Raw genomic sequence first — 20,466 nt, 5'->3', positions numbered from 1 at the left:
GGGCCCCTCAGGAAGCACTACAGGAAATGGCTACTAATGATGAGCTTGAACTTTTGAACCTGGTAAGTAGTTTCAGTTTTGCTAAGATCGTATTTCTGCAATTTAGTGCTTATTCGCGGGGCGCGAAGTTGAACTGGGAAGCCGCGAACTCACGCGAACAGTGCGAGCAAGCCATAAAATCCGCTGCTCGCGGATTTGCGGATTTTGCGGGAAATTCGCGAATCTCGCGGATTGCGAATTTACCGAAAATCCTCAAAATCCGCGAGCGGAACGGATTTTCCGCCCATACTTACCTAGCAGTTCCCTCAGATCTAAGTGTGGTGAAGAAAGTAGCCATATGGTGGGTTTTTACGATGGTCCACAAATCCAGAAAACCAGACATAATTCCTAAGTGCTTGATTTAGAATTGGCTGGAAGGAGAACTCCTCCAGTTCCAGGAAGAAAATATACATTTGAAAGGGTATGCTGCCAGAATATTGAGTTTTAAAGATTGGGCAATACAAATATCCTGCACAAATATTATCGCAAACACATTGGCAACCAAAATATCAACAAGGTAAAGGTAAGTGGTTGGGCTATTAGTTGTGAAGGATGTGAGTCCTTTACTAGTAATACGTCTACAACCTTCTCCTTACTGGGACCCAAGTACCCAGTTGCAGAACTTGATTCTCTCAGGGTAGTGAAGCAGAGAAGTCAAAGACCTACTCTGGTTAGGCAGTGTGGGGTAGAATCCCCAACTCACTGGTAAGCAACAACAACATTCAATAAATCAATCTTCAGCCAGTGGTTTCACTTATAAAAAACTAAAAAGTACTTTATCATGCCAACATTACAAAATACTACACACTGAATTACAAATATGTTTAATTATATAGATGGAAACATCTTTGGTGACACCCTTATAACAGCTCACACTCCCAACAATTCCTGAACCCTATAACTCCCCCCCCCCATTTATACCAGGTACAATTTCATATTAGGGTGTTACTACATCTATAAAAGAAAACATAAACAAATAAAATGACTGCATCACCACTGAAGTCAATATGGATGGTACCAACCATCATTAAAACAAATAATCTTTCATTCGTCATATAACATAATTGACAATCAATCATTACATCTTGAATAAAATGTATACATTAGTCTTTCTTTTACTTTTACTACGCTGCCACTTCAAGTGGAGTCCCCTCTTCCTGGTCCTGGGAGCAAAAGCTCCAGCTCCAAGAGTGCTTGAATCATCTAGAGCGTTTTAGATGATTCAAGCACTCTTGTCATCAACATAACAACCAGGGAGACATGATCCCAAAGCATTTGGGGGCTGTGCTTCCAGCAAACTCTTTTCTATTTATTGGTTCTACCCCTGCCCTTCCTAGGGTACAACATAGAAAAATATGCAAATTAATGAGCACCGATAAAGGCTTATGGGGATGTCCTTGACCCTGGGTTATTGATAGATAAGGAACAGCTTTGCCAGCTGAAAATGCCTTGAGTATTTCTTTGGTTACAGTATAGGCATGCACCATCCTTTTCTTTTATTTCTGTACCAGCACTGGAGCTGGAATTTTAATTCATGCAGTCAGCTTCTGTTGGGTATCTCCCCACTGTCCCTAGGCATAGGACAGTTTTCCTTTGCATCGTTCCTGAGGGATGGGGGTCCCCAGGAATGCAATTCTTACTTGGACAGGAGTAATCAAACACACCTCCTTGAGTTCTAATGTCCCTTCCTGGGTATAGAAAGAAGGATCATAGCTTAAAGCTACATGCTCCTCCTCAGTCACAAGGGGTGGATATTCTTTTGGTGTTTTTTGATCCCACAGGGATGATTTACATTATTTTCACATTGTTTTGTTCCTGCTCCCTACACCAGGAGTATTTTCATCAGGTCTCTTGGCCTCTAAATTTGATTTCTGTTTTGGAGATTTTTTTACTGCTCTCCCTTCATCAGACTGGTCCTCTTCCTGGGCTGCTGATGCTCTCTTCTGCTTCAAGGGCATCTTCCACAGACCCGCCACAGTCAACAAGCAGAACAACCGCCTTGCCAAACTCTTCAGGGAACATGGAGTTGGCCATCTTCTAGGATACTGATGTGTCAGCAGCAAATCAGTGTCCACAGAAATTTCATGGGAACACGCCAGGGCCCCTCAAGCAGCTACATTTTTCCAATTGGTCCTCAGGGGCCATAATGGGCCCAGTGCCACTAGCTCTTGAAAATCCCATCCTACTCCTGGATGAAAGTAGTCCCGGGTGGTAAACTCCACTCCATTTGCTGAATTTACGGAAGTTGGGCCATCCTCGCCCTGCAAAGTAGTGCGAAGTTCCTGAATTGTTCCATCCAGGCGTGAAGTGGAATTTTCCGCACATGCTCGAGGTTTGTCTTGGTGCTCACTCAATAGAGCCACAAATCTCTCAGGCCACTAATGAGAACGCATGAGACTTGGCGCTCGTGTGACTTCCGGTATCAATGGTGCCAATGTAGTACTGATAGAGGTCGCAAACCCACCACTCGAGTAGCTATTGTGCTTGAGAAGTAGTTAAAAAGGCTTTCCGGGTGGACTTTTTTCTCCGATGGAGTGTTGATATTGTTTTTGTGCGAGAACCCGTTTTGTTTTTTTACTTCCATTTCCAACAGGGAGGAAGTGCCCAAGAGACTCCAACTTCCCATCCCTGTCCAGCAGTCTCCTCCATGTTGTTTGCCCGTGTCCTGGTCACTTTTTATTTGAATTTGAAGCTGGAAGGATCACTTTCCTTGTCAACAGCAACTATACGTTTGGATTCAAGGACTTTGCTTTTGAGATTTCACAAGTAATTTTTAAAAACTCTTGTATAAGGGTGCATTTTGTTTGATAGAGGGCAGGCACCCGTTTTTGTTTGCACTTTTTTTTATTTTTCAAAGTTATTGTGGTGGTGGCCTGCATTTTTTCAATAGAGGGTCTAGTTATATGTTAGCATTTACTTTTTCTTGTTTCGTAAAGGAGCAATAATGCACAGTTCAGTACATTTTCTCAATGTTTGTTAACTTTGCAATTGTGTTTATTTTACTATGTGGCCTGGTCTGTCAAGGTGTCATCCAGGAGGCCAAGGCCAGTGCTAGTCATGGGTGCATAAACCAACTGTTTCTGTGGAATATGTTGTTTTAAAACATCATTCAGGGCTGAGATGGTAATTGGATTAAATCAGAAATGTAGTTTTTTTGTATTTCATTTTTTTTTGTGTACAAAAAGTGTACGTGTGGAATAATATTTGATGTCTTGGGGGGATGTGTTTTGTAAAACGTCTCTAGATCAGTTAATTTTCCATTTTTGACATTGCTAAATGAATGGTAGTGTTGTCTTAAGTGTTACCATGCCTCCTTTGTCAGTTCTGTGTTTGTGTGTGTGTGTGTTTGCCATAGGCCACCATTGATTTGTCTTTGGTCTCTATGTCATGTGGCCAGGGGCATTTTGTGGAGTCTATGTCCATATACCCGAATGTGCTCTTTTTGTTCCCTAGGCCTCCTTGTGTGCTGTTGTCTGGTCATATGGCTGGCAACCATTGTATGCATCTAGCCGTTGTGCCTTTTCCTTGGGCTTGCATGTGTTCCTTGTTCTCCATGCATCCTTGTTTGCTGCTGTTGTTTGACCAGGTGGTCCTGGCTGGCAGCCATGTTGTGCATTTAGCCAGTGTGCCTTTGCCAAAGGCTTGCATGTGTTCTTTGTTCACCATGCCTCCTTGCTTGCTGTTGTTGTTTGGTCATGTGGCACTGGATGGTAGCCATTTTGTGTATCCAGCCAAGGTGTCATTGCCAAAGACTTGCATGTGTTCTTTGTTCCCCAGGCCTTCTTGCTTGCTGCTGTTGTTTGACCAGGTGGCACTGGCTGGTAGCCATTTTGTGCATCCAGTCAGTGTGTCTTTGCCATAGGCTTGAATGGATGGATGTGAGATATCAGTTTAGTAATATGCTTGAGGATCATAGTAGAATGTATATAAGAATAATGATCTTGATTATTATATATTGCATGCATTTTTTTTTGTTCTGCTCCTCCTTGCCTCACAATAGGTTTCTTCTCATCCTCCCGTACAAACATCAGCAATTATTGTTTTTTTATATTTTAATTCTTTTAATTGTACTTATTGGGAATTTCTTATTTTTTTTCAATTGACTTTTTTTTAAAGAAATTATTTTATTTTCATTTTCATTTTTTGAAATACATGTTTTTCTCATTTTGCCTCTCTATGTATCCATCCATCATAAGCACACAGCCGTGCAACAGTTTCATTTTATTTTTGGTATAATTCTATTTCATCCTGGACACCCTGTGTGCCGTGCACTGCAGACACATCAGCATCATTCATTTGCTTAATGATTATTCTGTTTCCTTCTGGACCACATTTCTTGACATAAGCACACACTAACCTCCATTTAAAAAAAAGATTATTATTCCATTTACCCATGCAGTTCCAAGAGTGCCACTGATGTCTCCTTCAGAATACATGGACATAAAGGAAAGAGCCCTGTCTGTATATTGTGTGTTATCCTGATGGGGAATTACATTTTATGGTATGGTGGTTTGACTTTAAAGTGTTTATTACCTAAGTAACTAACAACCCTTATATTGCCTTTGTCTGTACCAATTCAAACTGCAACCATTCAACGTTTCACTAAATGTTTTTCTTGCTTGTTTGCTTTTAGTTGCACACGAGAAGAGACATCACCTACAGTACTGCCAAACACAAGGCCTGCGCAGTGACATCACATGTCAGTCCTCCAATCTCTTCTACTTGTGCAGCTTAACTGCCAACTCAGAGATTTAAGATGGACCTAATAAAGGATGCTACCAAGAAAGTGGTGACTGAGAAGAAGCAGTTTCTCACCAGTGGCATGTTGGCCCAAACCTTTTTAGGACCATGTCATGTACCTGCCACACCAGCCTCCAGGGAGCAAGCTATGAGGAGTGCTCCCACATCAACAGCACCACCCCAACCTAAGCCCAAGACCATGTTTGCCAGTGAGGCGGGAATTGCAATCATGGCGACGCTGACCAGCAGAGACATTGAATTTGATTTGACCCTTTCGCAAAGTAGTACCCAATTGTTTCAGGAAACAGTCAAGTCAACATAGGCAAGGCCATGTCAGACGGTGGCTATTTCAGGGTCCTGTGCTTGGCCTATTGCACCGACCTGGTGGTGCAAAACTTTCTAAAAAAAGAAGACATAGTCAGCAACATACTGCCCACCTCCAGAAGAATATGCACTCGTTTTAGCCATTCTTTTAAAGCCAGGAAGCATTTGCAGATTATTGAGTATCATTATAGAGTAACAGTTAAAGCCCTGATACAGGAGGCGCCAACACATTGGAACTTGGCCTATTACATGTTGGAACATCTGTTTGAGCATTACAAACAGATCAATGACTCTGCTTTTCAAAGAAGATGGGCTGCAGTTGGGATAGATATGACCATTGGTGCAGGGAAATGGGACCTAGTCAAATGCTTGACATAGATGCTACTCCCTTTTGAGTTTTTCAAACAGGAAGTTAGAAAGAAAGACAGTGTGATGGGCCAAGCTATCCAGTTGTTGCATCTGCTACAGAACCAGCTAAAGAAGGGGTCTCAAAGGTTCGCCCCCGCAGGTGTCAACAAAAACACAGAAGCAAGTCCTTGGTTGAGAGCTTACTTTTCCGATTGGCTTCCAATGAAAAGCTGCAAGACAACATCATCTCATTCAAAAAGTACATCTGTGCCACACTACTTGACTGGAAACAAGCATCATGGTTTCATGGTAAACCCCTCATCACATGTATGTAGGTGTAGAGCCAAGAATTCCCCCTATGATGAAGCCAACCCCATTAACTGAAGTGAGAGACTGTGTGACCCCGTCTTGGTTTCAAGATGGACACCCCGCGAGGGATGCCAGACCACTGCGAGCTGGAGTGTCTGCATGCAGGAACCTCTGCATCACACATCAATGTGTCAGCATGGAAGTCTTTCTCTTGTGCTCACCCCAGCACAAATATGGTGTGCATATACCCAAAATGTACCCTCAGGGATTCTACCTTGCTGTGTCATGTCGGCCGAGGATGACGAAAGGGATGACCCTTATACATAGGTATTATGCAGATGATTGCAATACTGCTGTGAGTCTGAGAATCCTCATGCATAATTATTGAGGTTTGCAGAAAAGAAATCATCAAGGAGCAAATGTCCTCCTTTTTTGGGGCCAGTAACATTTAGGAAACTGAACAGACAGCTTCAGAGCTCATCAGGGCACTGGGACAGCATTAGTCTATGTTATGAACCTGCTGCAGATGGTACAAGACCTAGGAGGGGTCACTGCCCTAATCATTTTGGATTTGCCAGCGCCTTTGATACAGTATCCCACATTGTACTCTCCACACAGCTTCATGAGATTGAAATAATGGATAAAACCCATGGTTGGATAGTCTTGTTTTACAGGACTGTAGTGAGAGTTGTACTCTGCAAATTCTACCTCACAGTTCAGAAACTTCACCTGCAAAGTTCCTCATGGATGGTCTCTAAGCCCAATCTTATGTAATATCCCTATGACTTTCCTTATTACATTGAAATACCCCTTTAGTATGGAGTTGATATCCTATGTGGACACCAACATAATTTGACTTAATGGAGCCACTGACTATATAAAGTCCCATTTATAAAACATTTACTGCCCTAGTGAATAAGGTGCAGAGCTTTGGATTTGTCTATGACAAGCAGCTAGACTGCTATACTCAAATTGCTAAATCACCCTTCACTTGATTTTATCATCTGAGAGTACTCAGAAATATGCTTCTGCTGCTCCTTATGGAGTCTCGCTTTGCAGTTCTGAGGGCAATTATTGGGTTGCACCTTGAATATAGTAATGGCATATGCTTGGCCCCATCTAATTATCAATTGCACAAATAACAGATCATTTCAAAAACATGCAGAAAGAATCTTCCTAGGTCTCTCCCCTTGCTTGACTTGGTCACCCATATCAAGCCATCAAACATCACTCTTTTATCTGCCTATAGAAAAGCAGGCATAGTTCAAATGTTTTTGCATTTGTGTCAAGGTGGTGTAAGGCAACAATCCCACCTTTCTTCATAGGGTAATCCCTGCCTATCACTATTCCCACAACTTACACTGTTTGGATAACAGTGTCTTAATAGTCTCTAATACCTTCACAGCTAGGGCTAGTAGTCCTTATTCTCTATTGCCACTGCATCTTTATGGAACTCCTTGCCTCAATACCAGTACCTTATGGCTGACCTTGTATATTTTAGAAACACCTCTAAGACATGGCAAACCAAGTTTGTGAATCTTTAATATTACCATACATTTTTCTGTGTGCCAAGAGAGAGCACTGTTTACTGAGACATCTTGTGTAAATTTCAGCTTTCATATGAACCTACAGATCCTTGTGCTGGCATTACTTCTGCATTTCAAGTGTGTATATGTGCAGTGAGTGAGTGAGACATGTATATTAGTCTATCTACACACAATACTGTGGTGGACCCATCCACTCTGGATCCACCCTACAATTGTGGACCTATCCACCTTTGCAGTCTTCATGTCCGATGAGACATGCCCCCTGGACACCATCAGGCCCTCCTGTCCATCATCACCACACCAGAACCTGCAGCAACTACGAGATCCCTTCATTGAACCTCATCTGCACAGGGGCGACCCACGTACTCAATTACTCCATCAACACAGCTACCTCCCCAGATGACTGGAAATACACAATATAGTCCCCCTCCTGAAGAAAGCCTCAGCAGGCCCTAAGACACTAGTGAACTACCAACTGATTCCCTTGCTGCCCTACCCTGCCCAAGTCCTGAGAAAGTAATCTATGCATGACTGGCCAACTGCCTGAACCAACAATCTGCAACAATCTGCAAAGCCTAACACAATCTGGTTTCAAGCCCAACCACAGCCCCCAAAACCACCTTCATCACCACCATAACGACATCTGACTGATCATGCGCAGATGAGACACAACAGTTCTCATCCTACTACACCTATCTACAGCCTTCGACATAGTCTTCCATCCCATTCACATTCAGTGCCTCCACAAGCCCAGCATATGTGAGCTCATCACCACTGAATCTGCTCCTTCTTCACTGGTCAGCCTGGCCCACTATACATCAGCCACTGCCAAATTTGTCTCCGGAGTACCCCAAGGAATAGCTCTCAGCCCCTTGCTGTTTAACTTTTACATCGGACTGCTCGCCAACTTCATTGGATCCCACAGAATCAACATCATCTTTTATACAGATGACACCAGATTCATCCTCACCCTCTCCAGAGAAACATCCAACATTGGACCAACTTCTCCTCATGCATGTCTAAAGCCACCTGCTAGATAAAGACCAACTATCTGAAACACACACAAAACACCATCGGTAATCTTTGACAAAAACACTGCCCTTTGGAACTCTACCTGGTGGCTAGCAGACTCCCGATCAACTCCTTGCCCCATCAGTCTGGCTAAGAACCTGGGCATAGAGGTGTACATCCGCTTGATGACCAGCCATAGCAATGCAGTTGGCTCACCCTGCTTTTATATCTTATCCATCCTCAGTAAATCTTCAAATGACTCCAAATCAACACACTTAGAACTATCACCTAAGCCCTTATCACTTGCAATCTTGTCGATGGCAATGCACTTTATGTAAGCATCACCATCCAATTGACCAGGAGATTTCAGGCCATACGTAACGCAGTGGCAAGACTCGAGCTCATACCTGCCACACACATCACTCCGCCATTCAAACACTGCACTGGCTACCTGTCCACAAATGTGCACTCTTAAAACCCCTCACCCAACCATGTAAAAACCTCAACAGTTGCGTCAACTTTCTCACCCTGACAAGAACCGTACGATCTGCAGATCTCCTGCTTGCTCACATTCCCCACATCCATAAAGCCACAAATTATGGGTGCTCCTTCTTGTGCCTTGCACCCAAGGCTTGGAACAACCTCCTTCTGCTACAACAGAGCGGCCTCTGATTCCTCAATTCTCTAATTTCACAAGAAACAGAAGTCATGACTCATTACCTAGACCTAAGATTCAGCCAGCTCATGCCCCCTTTTTAGCTAGCACCTTGATACCCTCCTGAATGAGATCATTAGTTTTTGCTGAGCACCACTAGAATTTAATTAATGGTAAGGAAGAAGATTGGACTGCAGTTTATGTTGTTTAAGGTGAAGATATTTCTAGGCATGGCCTGCCTGATTTTCTGTCCTTGATTACTGCTTCAGGGCTGCTGATAACAGGCAGGTGCAAAGTCATCACCCTCCATATTATGTTTATTTAGAATACACCAGCTTGGAGCCAGCATTATTGCCATGTGCAGTGAGAGCCCTCACCTTGCCCAAAAGCTGTGTCTGAGGAGCAGCTGTAAAATAACATTTAAGGGAACCAATCAAAACTAGTTCAGAGATGGTAAGTGGTGGACCCACATCTCCTCTCTGTAAAATATGTATAAAAGTGGAATCTATACAGCCTAGTTTTATTGCTTTTTTCCAATTCCAAGTTCTTCTTGACCTAGGAAGGGAATGTTCCACAGAGTACTCGAAGGACTTCTGTGTGACCAGGAATGATATCTGCATGACAGCCAGTCTATCAGATATGAGGAAACATTACATGAAGTAGACAACTTGCTGGAGAAGATAAAGGTTTGCCTAAGTACTTAAAAGCCTTCCTGCCTTCTCAGAGAAAGAAGAGTGTTATGACAACTGCTCAAACTGGATGTATACGTTGCCTCATCAGGGCTTTTGGGCATTACTTTCCAATTTCCCATTGCTTGTGTGTCACCCACTCCCTTGGTTTCCCTCTTGCCCACTGCCACCCAACTCCTGGCTACCCACCTTTAAATGCTCCTGATAGTGTTCAGTATGTTCTTGAGGCTAATGTTAAGGATATTGTTATGTTATGTTATGTTATAGTGAGTTTTATATAGCGCTCATCTACTCCGAGGAGTGTCCCGGCGCTTCGAGCCCGATGCGGAACAGGAGCAGGAGAAAAATGCCGGACACTACTGAACAAAAAGCCAGGACTTAAGATCTTTTCTAAAGGCTAACAGGTTGACAGTCTTTCTCAGAGGAACCGGCAAGGCATTCCACAACTGAGGCGCCAGGCGTCTAAAAGAGCGGCCTCCCATGCGGGCTCGCCTAATACCCGGAACAGACGCCAAGGCCAGCGAGACTGACCTAAGCGATCTGGATGGCTGGTAAAAAAACAACCGTTTCCTGATATATTTGGCGCCAGTGCCGTGGAGAGCCTTGAAGGCCAGAGTGAGCGTCTTAAAAACAATTCGTTGTAGAATTGGAAGCCAGTGCAAGGTTTTCAAAAGGTCTTTTGCACTGGCTCTCCGGTGAAGGCCAAAAATGGCTCGCGCAGCAGAATTTTGGACTATTTGCAAACGTGATAGAAGATACTCCGGAAGTCCGAGATAGAGCACGTTGGCATAGTCCAAGCGAGAGCCTATTAGTGCCTGCACGGTGATTTTTCTATGGGCCTGAGAAAGCAAGGGAAGAAATTTCCTTAACATTTTAAGGAGGCCGAAGCATTTCCCAACTAGGCCGAGAATCTGGGGCTTCAAGGTAAGGCCATTGTCGATCTTCACTCCCAGATTCTTAGCCATATTGGAAGGGGCGGAGGGAGGAAACATGGCCTCGGGCCACCAAGACTGCCAACGAGGGTCGGAAGGGCAGCCGAAGAAGAGCACCTCGGATTTGTCTGAGTTGCACTTGAGGCTATTAAGCTGGAACCATTCAAAAACAGCCCCAAGGCAACCTCTAATACTCTCCCCATTGAAGTCTGAACCCTTCTCGCAGGAGAAGAGGAGCTGGGTGTCATCAGCATACGAGACGATCTGGGCACCATAAGACTCCGCCAGTGCCGCCAAGGGAGCCATATAGATGTTAAAGAGAGTAGGGCCCAAAATAGAGCCCTGCAGAAATCCTACCTCCAAAGGCGGCACCACGGCGGAGAACGGGGGGGCCTAGACCGTTTGACGGCGGTCCGCTAGGAAGGAAGCGAACCAACTGAACACCGCCCCCCACAGACCAATCTCCCTGAGTCTAGGGAGGAGACCGCGGTGGGGGACGGTGTCAAAGGCCGTCGAGAGAACAAGCATCACCAACATCACCTTACCCCCCGAATCCAAGACCTCCTTAATTGCCTCCGTTACTTCTAGCAGCGCTGTCTCCGTGCTCATATTAGTACGGAAGCCAGACTGGGTGCAATGCAAGATGTTATTGGTCTCAAGGAAATTGGAGAGGGAAGAATGGACATGCTTCTCCACGACCTTGGCAAATGCAGGAAGGAGAGAAATTGGCCTATAATTGGCGTATACCAAAGGATCCAGATTTGGCTTTTTCAGAAGCGGCAAAATAAGGGCCTGCTTCCAGGCTGGAGGGACCGCTCCCGTGCTGAGAGATAGATTGAGCATGGGATTAATTAGGAGATTGATCGCTTGTGCTGTTTTGGCGAAATATTTGGCCGGACAGGGATCCAATGGGGAGCCTGATTTTAGTTTGGTGAGAAAGTCCAGCGAGGCTGAGCAAGAGAGAAAAGGGAACTCTGAAAGGGTGGGACCCACGGCAATCAGGGACGGAGAAGGGAAAGCAGGAGTGCAGGAAGGTACCTCAGCACCAGCGAAAAGGAGTCCTGAATGGACTTAATTTTATTGGCGAAGAAATCTGCTAATTGGGTGACCCAAGATTCGGAGTGACAGCATGTAGGCGTGCTCAACGTAGGAGAGGTGAATTCCTTAACAATCAAAAATAATTCTTTACTGATGTTAGTGGCAGGCTCGATTCTTCTGGCAAAATAGGATTTCTTTTCCAACAGAATGTCATTATGGTACGATTTAATGGATTCCCTGTAAGCCGTCTTAGCAGTGGAATCATAGTGGCGACGCCAGATCCTTTCAGCTTTCTTGCACTGTCGCCGCTTTTCAGTCAAAGCAGCAGTAAACCAAGGGGCAGAGGCCCTACAAGTAATTTTACGGGCGGTCGTCACAGGGGCTAATTCGTCCAGTCTCTCCACAAACCATGTTTGCAGGAGATCGAGATCAGCCTCGAGACTGCCTGACAGCTGGCAGGGATGGGATAGAAGAGCTTCGGCCAGCATGTCGGAGGAAACGCGATGATAGGCTCGTGAAGACTGAGGAAGGCGACTATGAATACTGGAGGATAATTTGTCAGAATGAAAGATCTGGAAGTTCACTAAATAATGGTCCGACCACAGGACAGGAACTGGGGTGGAAATGCCAATTGGGATAGTGGAAAAAATGAGTGTGTGGCCATTGTTATGCATGGGAACGGAAAGGTAAGGGATAAGATGGAGATGTAGTATCAAAGATCTTAATAGATCTTAATAGAGTCTACACTATCCCTCAAGTCCATGTGAATGTTGAAATCCCCCAGAAGGAGGCAATGGTCCGCTTTTAAGCAAAGTGCAGAGACCACCGCGTGGAGCTCTTCGTGAAAGGAGCCGATAGGACCAGGGGGTCTATAAATCAATAGCCTGAGCAGGATTGATACGGAGACAAGGATAAAGAGAACCCCAAGGCCTCACACCCTTGAATGTCGTCGGTTTGAATGATGGAACAGGTGAAATGCTAGTCCACCACTATCGCGACTCCACCCCCCTTTCCGTTAACCCTATCCTTCCTAAAAAATACATAATTGGGAGGAAGTGCAGTGGCTATGTCAGGGCCCGTGCAATCACCCAACCACGTCTCAGTCAGGAAGAGACAGATGGGATTAGTCTCGGACAAAAGGTTGTGAAGGTCTAAGGCATGTTTACTCAAAGACCTGGTGTTCAGGAGAAAACACGTACTCTTCTTGGGCAGTTTATTGGAGATGGTAGCAGGGACAATGCCCGGTAGCCAGCCGCATCCTGAACAGCGCCTCTTGCCTCTGGGCCGACTGGGGAAAACAGTACAACAATTGCCTGTCTTCCCCCTAAGAGTAGTAAGCTCTTCCGCAGTGTATTTCAGCATGTTGCCAGCTAGATAGGAGCGACGTTCCAGCACAACCCGCACCCGTCCGCCTCCGGGACGCTGACGGGCGCAGACGGGCTCTCCTTAGGCGCTCCTTTGGCAAGGAAGAGGCGCGTCCGCTATACGCGTCCGCTCCTACCTCTGCTCCTACCTCTTCTCTCAAACATGTCAGGGACTAGACTCTTATGTCAATGATCCTGCCAGTTTGTTTAAATAGCCCAAATGAACTGCGCTCACACACTCACAAGACGTCATGAGACGTGTAGTACCCACGGGACCAGCAGCCATTTTGAATATTGTGCCTTGTCTTCGCCACTTGCTGGCTTCATCGCCATCCCCCCTGGAGACAGCATTCAAAACCTTTGGAAATCACTTACCTTGGCCCCGTCTAGAAGTTTCTTCTTGTCTTCACCCACCCGGATTCCACCCCTCGCCTTGAGTCGAACCTGAAGAAGCAGGAAAGAAGAGACATTGATATGTGATGCTGAACTTCGATGGACTATCGATTGAGCACCATTGCTGCTTTTTATTACAGGTTCATGCAATTCCGCGTACTGGCAAAGCACTTTGGGTCACTTAATCTAAAAACGAATAGTTTGAATACAAGTGCCAAAAGAGATGCTAAGCCCCAACAAAGTGCCACTATAAAGACCTATCATGGTTTTCCAGAGAAGAGTATATTCCTTTCCAGTACCAACAGAGACAAAAAGTCCAGTACAAATTTTATTGAGAGAGACATGGCCTAAATATGTAAAAGAACAGCTGTAGGAGGCTTACTCTTAGTAGAGAGATAAGTGGCATTATCTTATCGCGCATTATCGAGGAACCGGACACATAAGCAACGAGATTCATGTGTCCCCTACCTATAATCAGGTTAGAGATAAACACACAGAAAAGTAACCAGATAACTGTGATTGTTGTAACAGCTAATAGTGTTCTTTGGGTAATTCTGGGCTTGTTAATTTAGACGAGTACCAGAACAAGACCACTGGTGTGAATGTGCTAGGATAGTTTGAGGTTAATACGATCCCTGATCAACGTCATAGAAGGAATAAAACTTAGCATTTTCTGTTTCTCTCACATCCCAACCACCCCTTCAGGGGAAACTGCCAACTCACAGCCCAGCCCTACTTCTGCGTTGAGAGTTGTACTCAGAGTGCATGGGCGGATTGTCATCGCCCCCACATAACACCTGGATTTTAAGTGAGTGATGTTGAGACAAAGAGTGCCTGACCTTGCAAGAGTAGAGATTGTTAAGCAAGAGTAGCGAAGTGTGTCCCTGGCAAGAAGAACACCCGGAGGTAGCTGACTACCGACAGAGAGCAAAGTAGTCTGACCTAACAGTGTCTTTGTCACCCACTGCAGGTCCTGCCGTGAGCTGCACAAGAAGTTGTTTGCCATGAAGTTTTTGCCAAATTCTTCTTATATTGTTCTGCATTCCTGTGGGTAACTCTAAAGGCCAAGCACTGTCCCTGCTACCAAGGGTGCCCACCTGTGAGGACCCACTGCACCAATCTATGGGGCTGTAATTGCTGATGTGTACGTCTGCCTTCATCAGTCTTCCCCGTGGCTGCCTTTGCCAAAGATGAATTCTCAAGCGCATCAGCCTAGAGGCCTCGACATCTGATGAGTCACATGCACTGTTCAACTCCATTAGTCCCAAGATCAATATAATGGCTGTCTGTGACTCCTGACGCCGGCGCTGAGGTCCTACTGAGGAGCGTGACCACTATAAACTATGAGCTGAGTTATGAGCTAAAATTTAAGGTAAGTGTTCTGCTCTAATTGATGCTTATTCTTGTTTCTTTGCAAAGTTGCCCTAGAAGGGGAAATCTTTCCAGTGAGAGAGAGGGGGGAGGGGTCAACATAGAGGGTGTCATTATTTCACTAGGGCGTGTAGGGACATTAAAACAATTGTAACTGAAATCACCTATGGAAAGCACACCATCTCATTTTGTTGCATAATTAAAGTACTCTTTTACCAAAAGTACTAGGCTGGATATCATATTATTGTGTCTGTCAGTGGACTATTGAGTCAAGAGAATATGCCCGCTCCCCAAAAAACCTCTCTGGGAAGCCTTTACCTGCTCTCCCTTGCTACTCTGAGAGTCAAGTGTGAAAAGGGTGTACTTAGGTCAGGCTTTCGAGCCATAGCAGACTGTACTCAAGGACACCCGTTGCAACCAATCTCAATCACCACAGTTAGGGACCAACAGCCTGTTTATCCTGTGGCCACTCCAAATGGGGTCTGACGGATGGGCCTTAATGATCAAGTTATAGTAGGTAATAAACTTCAGAAGGACTCGGATGGAGGCCAACATTATGAAGAGCATATTGAGAAACCTACAATAAAAGCAGTGGTTCACTCAAAGAATCCCTAACCTTTTTCCTTAGCGCAAGGTATAAGCATTCTCTCACAGGAAACATGGATTGAAGTGTAGAAAGGCATTTTCAACAATGTGCAGGTTGTACTGGTCAAGCCTTGCAATTGTGGCTGCCCCCAGTCTAACATGCTCTCATAGGAGGGCTGCCCTAAAGTTATGTTTAATAGAGCTGGACCTTATTGTGAGAAGTTGGCCTGGTATATAATGCTCACTAATTCTAGTGATCACTTTGTACCATGCCAAGCAACCCTTATGATGATGGTTGTAATTCAACCTTGTAGACCAGTTATCCTAGTGGTAACGTGGACAAAGCAGTCTTAGGCTAAACTCTGAAAGGCATGTGAAGCCAGCTGTATTACCACACACAACCCCCTTGAATACCAAATGAAAGGGACATCACACAGATATATATTGAAAATATATATTGATTTATTAACTATAAAATCCCCTGGACTCTTTATGAGCACAGAAGCACAAGCGTTAAATCACAAGACAGTTTAAAATACACAAAAGTTGCACAATATGGATGAGCCATAGGGGCCACCTAAACCATATACTAAGAAAGTGGTATAAGAGATACCAATAGGAAAGGGAACAGGCCTAGGGCCTTGGGAATCGCTGGAGCTATTCGAGACTAGCAGTGACTAAGTCGGGAAAGGCCCGCGGGACTCGGGTGCAGTGTTCAAAGTGCACGCACTTTCCAATGCAAAGTCTATGGTGCGTAAAAAGTACAAAGTTAGAAAGTTAGGAACCTTCCGAGTGACCTACGGAGCTGAAACTTAAGACACAGGCCCTTGAGATGTGTACCAGTGCAGGAGCACTGGCGGAGCTTAGTTACCTCGCCCACAGGAAGCGGGTGCACAGGGTCGAAGTAGTGTCGGGTTTCGTCACGCTGGTCGATGGTGCTTGGAGCTGAAGATGCTGCAGGCGGCTCGATGTGAAGAGTTCCGGTGGATCCAAGGGTGTATCTGAAGATGTGAAGACCTGAAAGCAGAGGGGACAATGTTCAAAGTCACTAGCCAGTGACTACCGTGGAACCAGATTGGAACCAGGCGATGTCGGGTGCAAACAGGCGTTGTTGGGTAGCTTCTCTCTGCAGCCACGTGGACACCGGGGGTCGAGGACGTCCAGGAGTCGGTCACGAGCTGTCCCACGCAGGCTTCTCGCTGTTGGCGGTGTCGGCAACTTGATCGGAGCAAACAGGCCTTGGTAAATGCAAGCCACGCAGAAGTTGAAAGATGCTTAACACTCGGACCAGCAAGGTCAGAGCGAGTGCTCCTTTTTACAGGAGCTTGGGTAGGTCTGGAGCAACCAGACCTGCTGTGTAAATCGTCGGTTTCGTCGCCAAGATGGCCGCTGACCACGTGGCTAGTGGCCGGGATGGCGCGTCAAGTGGCACAATGCAAAAGGGCCCCACGCAGATCGTGGAAATGCTGGAGGGCTGATCTTCGGTGCAAGGGCTGCTCGGCAGTGGGGGTTCTCAGTCCCCAAAGCACAACATCGAGGATGTCTCAGAAGCTGCGCAGTCAGCTTTTTGAGTGTCTTCCAAGAGGTCTGGTCCCACGTCACTCGGTGCCTCCACGGGTCCCTTCTTTGCAGGGACTGTGGATCGGGCTCTGAGAGGTCTGGGAGTCTGGTTCTTGTTGGGCTCTGGGCTCGGGCTCCGGCGGGAGGCGGCGGCAAAGCAGACGTCGAGTTGCTGGTTGGTACCTGTGTTCACAGGGTGGCCACTCCTAGGCCACAAGGGAGATTCTCTTCAGTCTTCTGAGCAGCAGAATGTCGAAGTCCAGTCATCTTCTTAGTTTCAAGTTGATTCAGGATGATCTGCTGTGCAATGGCACTGCTCCCACTCTTATTCCCAATCTGAGGGGTGGATCACCTACTAGGTCCCTCCTCTGGGAGGAACCAGGATGGGGGGCGGTTACACCCCCTTTCCTTTGTCCAGTTCCGCGCCAAGCCTGGGTCTGGAAAGTCCCAGGACCGGTTTGGACTGGCCTATGCACGGGGACACCTTGTGTGCCCCGGGCATGTCTGATTCTATTCAGCCCTGTCCTACCCAATACACAAAACCCTGTCTGGGGTGGTGCTCGCACCTCCCAAGGCAGGAAACCCTTTGTCCAGGCCACCATCTGCCGAGTTTCGGTCAGCAGCAGGAGGCCAGACTCGTGTCTGTGGTGGCAGCATCCATTTTGTGATGCTGAGGCTCTGGTTAACTTTAACCGGGGTTTAAGGTTACACACATGTCATGTCCCTCTAGAAGGGTGGAATGCTATCCCCGTCGACAGAACTGTCGAGGGGATAGTATTCCAATTCGTATGACACCTTACTCGACATGTTTTGATAAAGCCAAACCAAAGATAGCATTTAACCGCGAGGATTATAATGCACTTAAGAGTATATGGTATGGCAATATCCCGGAACAGCTTAGGGAGTGGTTCCCGACAGCTGCAGACAGGCTCAGCTCATGCTAGAGCACCATCTCACATATTTCCAAGCACTCTGCCTCCAGGATTGATGAGGCCTTCCATAGGAGTGGCTGATAGGAACATATGTGTCCAGTTTAGGGTTAGGCACAGACATACTGTACCTCAGTAAGAGGTGATTACACCAACTTACCCCAGCTGAGTGATCAGCCAGTTGTGTCAAATATGGAGGCCAGGCCAGGGGTGGCACAATGCATGCTGCAGCCCCTGGTAGGCCTTGGATACACCTATGCCCTGGGTACCTATGGTACACTACTACAGGGGCTAATAAGGTGAACCAGTTCCAATTTGTAATGCACCTAAAGTGCATTGGCAGTAATTTAGAGAGAGAACAGCAGGCTGTGGGTCTGATTAGCAGGCCCACAGCCACATTAAGTCAGAAACCAGTGAAGCAAAAAGCAAAAATTTGGGGTGACCATAGGATAGCAGACCCTACTCTCCTACATAACCCCCCCCCCCCCCCCAAACGCAGGGACATTAGACTAACCTTGACCAGTTGTGTCTTCATGTTCTAAGTGGAAGTACCTGGAGAGACCATCTGCGTTGCCATGGTCAGTCCCTGGGCGGTGCTCCACTGTAAAGTCCATCCCCTGTAGGGAAATGGACCACCTGAGTAGTTTGGGGTTTTCACCCTTCATCTGATTAAGCCATAAGAGCGGCTTATGGTCGGTCTGAATCTTGAAGTGAGTGCCAAACAAGTATGGTCTCAACTTCTTCAGGGCCCACACCACAGCAAAGGCCTCCCTCTCTATAGCTGACCAACGTTTCTCTCTGGGGGTCAGCCTTCTGCTAATGAAAGCAATGGGCTGGTCCTGGCCATCTACATTAAGCTGTGAAAGCACTGCTCCCACTCCCAACTCAGAAGCATCTGTTTGGACAATGAACTCTCTTGAGTAGTCAGGACTCTTGAGGATAGGTGCAGAGCACATGGCCTTCTTCAGGTCTTCAAATGCCTTTTGACAGATTTCTGTCCACTGAACCTTTTTGGGCATCTTCTTAGATGTCAGATCATTAAGAGGAGTCACAATGGACCCATAGTTCTTAACAAACTTCCTGTAGTACCCAGTCAGGCCCAAGAAAGCTCTGACCTGAGTCTGGGTGGTTGGAGGGGACCAGTCCTTGATGGTCTGGATCTTACTCTCCAGTGGTTGAACTTGGCCTCCACCTACAAGGTGGCCCAGGTATACAACCTTACTCTGCCCTATCTGGCACTTTGTTGCCTTGATAGTGAGGCCTGCCTTCTGCAGAGCCTCAAGCACTTCCTTCAGGTGGACCAGGTGATCATCCCAGGTGGAGCTAAAGACAGCAATATCATCCAGATAAGCTGCACAAAAGTCATCCAACCCAGTAAGGACTTGATTCACCAACCTTTGGAAGGTGGCAGGTGCATTTTTCAAACCAAAGGGCATCACCACAAACTGATAATGCCACTAGGGGTAGAAAATGCTGTTTTGGCTTTAGACTCCTCAGCTAACCTGATTTGCCAGTAGCCAGCTGTCAAGTCAAATGTGCTCAAATATTTGGCAGAAGCCAACTTGTCAATGAGCTCATCTGCCCTTGGAATAGGGTGTGCATCTGTCCTGGTGACAGCATTGAGTCCTCTGTAATCCACACAGAACCTCATCTCTCTCTTGCCATCTTTGGTGTGAGGTTTGGGGACCAGAACCACTGGGCTAGCCCAGGGGCTCTCCGAAGGCTCAATAACACCTAATTCCAGCATCTTTTGCACCTCAGTCTTTATACAGTCCCTGACGTGGTCAGGTTGCCTGTAAATCTTGCTCTTTACAGGAAGACTGTCACCAGTGTCCACCACATGGGTACACCAGTTAATCTGACTGGGTGTCAAGGAGAACATATGTCTGTATGCCTGTAGAACTTGTCTGCAGTCATGTTGCTGATGCTCAGTGAGGCTGCCACCTAAGGCCACACCATCAACTGAACCATCCTCAGGGCTCTGAGTAAGCAGGTCTGGGAGAGGGTCACTCTCTTCCTCCTGTCCCTCATCTGTAGCCATGAGCAAGCCCATGTCTTCCCTGCTGACATATGCCTTCAATCTGTTTACATGGAGCACCCTGTGGGGGCTCCTGGGAGTTCCTAGGTCCACCAAGTAGGTAACCTCTCCCTTCTTTTCCAGAATTGTATGGGGTCCAGACCATTTGTCCTGGAGTGCTGCTGGGGCCACTGGCTCCAACACCCATACCTTCTGTCCAGGCTGAAATTCAACAAGGACAGCCTTTTGGTCATGCCAAGCTTTCTGTAATTCTTGGCTAGCCTCAAGGTTTTTGGATGCCTTTTCCATGTACTCTGCCATCCTGGAGCGGAGACCAAGTACATAGTCCACTATGTCTTGCTTAGGCTTTTTGAGAGGTAACTCCCATCCTTCCTTCACTAGACACAGGGGTCCTCTTACAGGGTGCACAAACAACAATTCAAAGGGGCTGAAGCCAACCCCCTTTTGAGAGACCTCTCTGTAAGCAAACAAAAGGCAGGGCAGTAGGATGTCCCATCTTCGCCTGAGCTTTTCAGGTAATCCTTTAATCATGCCCTTTAGGGTCTTGTTAAATCTCTCAACAAGCCCATTGCATTGTGGGTGATAAGGAGTGGT

Source organism: Lissotriton vulgaris, chromosome 3_1 (genome assembly GCF_964263255.1).
Source record: "Lissotriton vulgaris chromosome 3_1, aLisVul1.2, whole genome shotgun sequence".
NCBI classification, from domain to species: domain Eukaryota; kingdom Metazoa; phylum Chordata; class Amphibia; order Caudata; family Salamandridae; genus Lissotriton; species Lissotriton vulgaris.
This window is presented reverse-complemented; position numbering follows the sequence as displayed.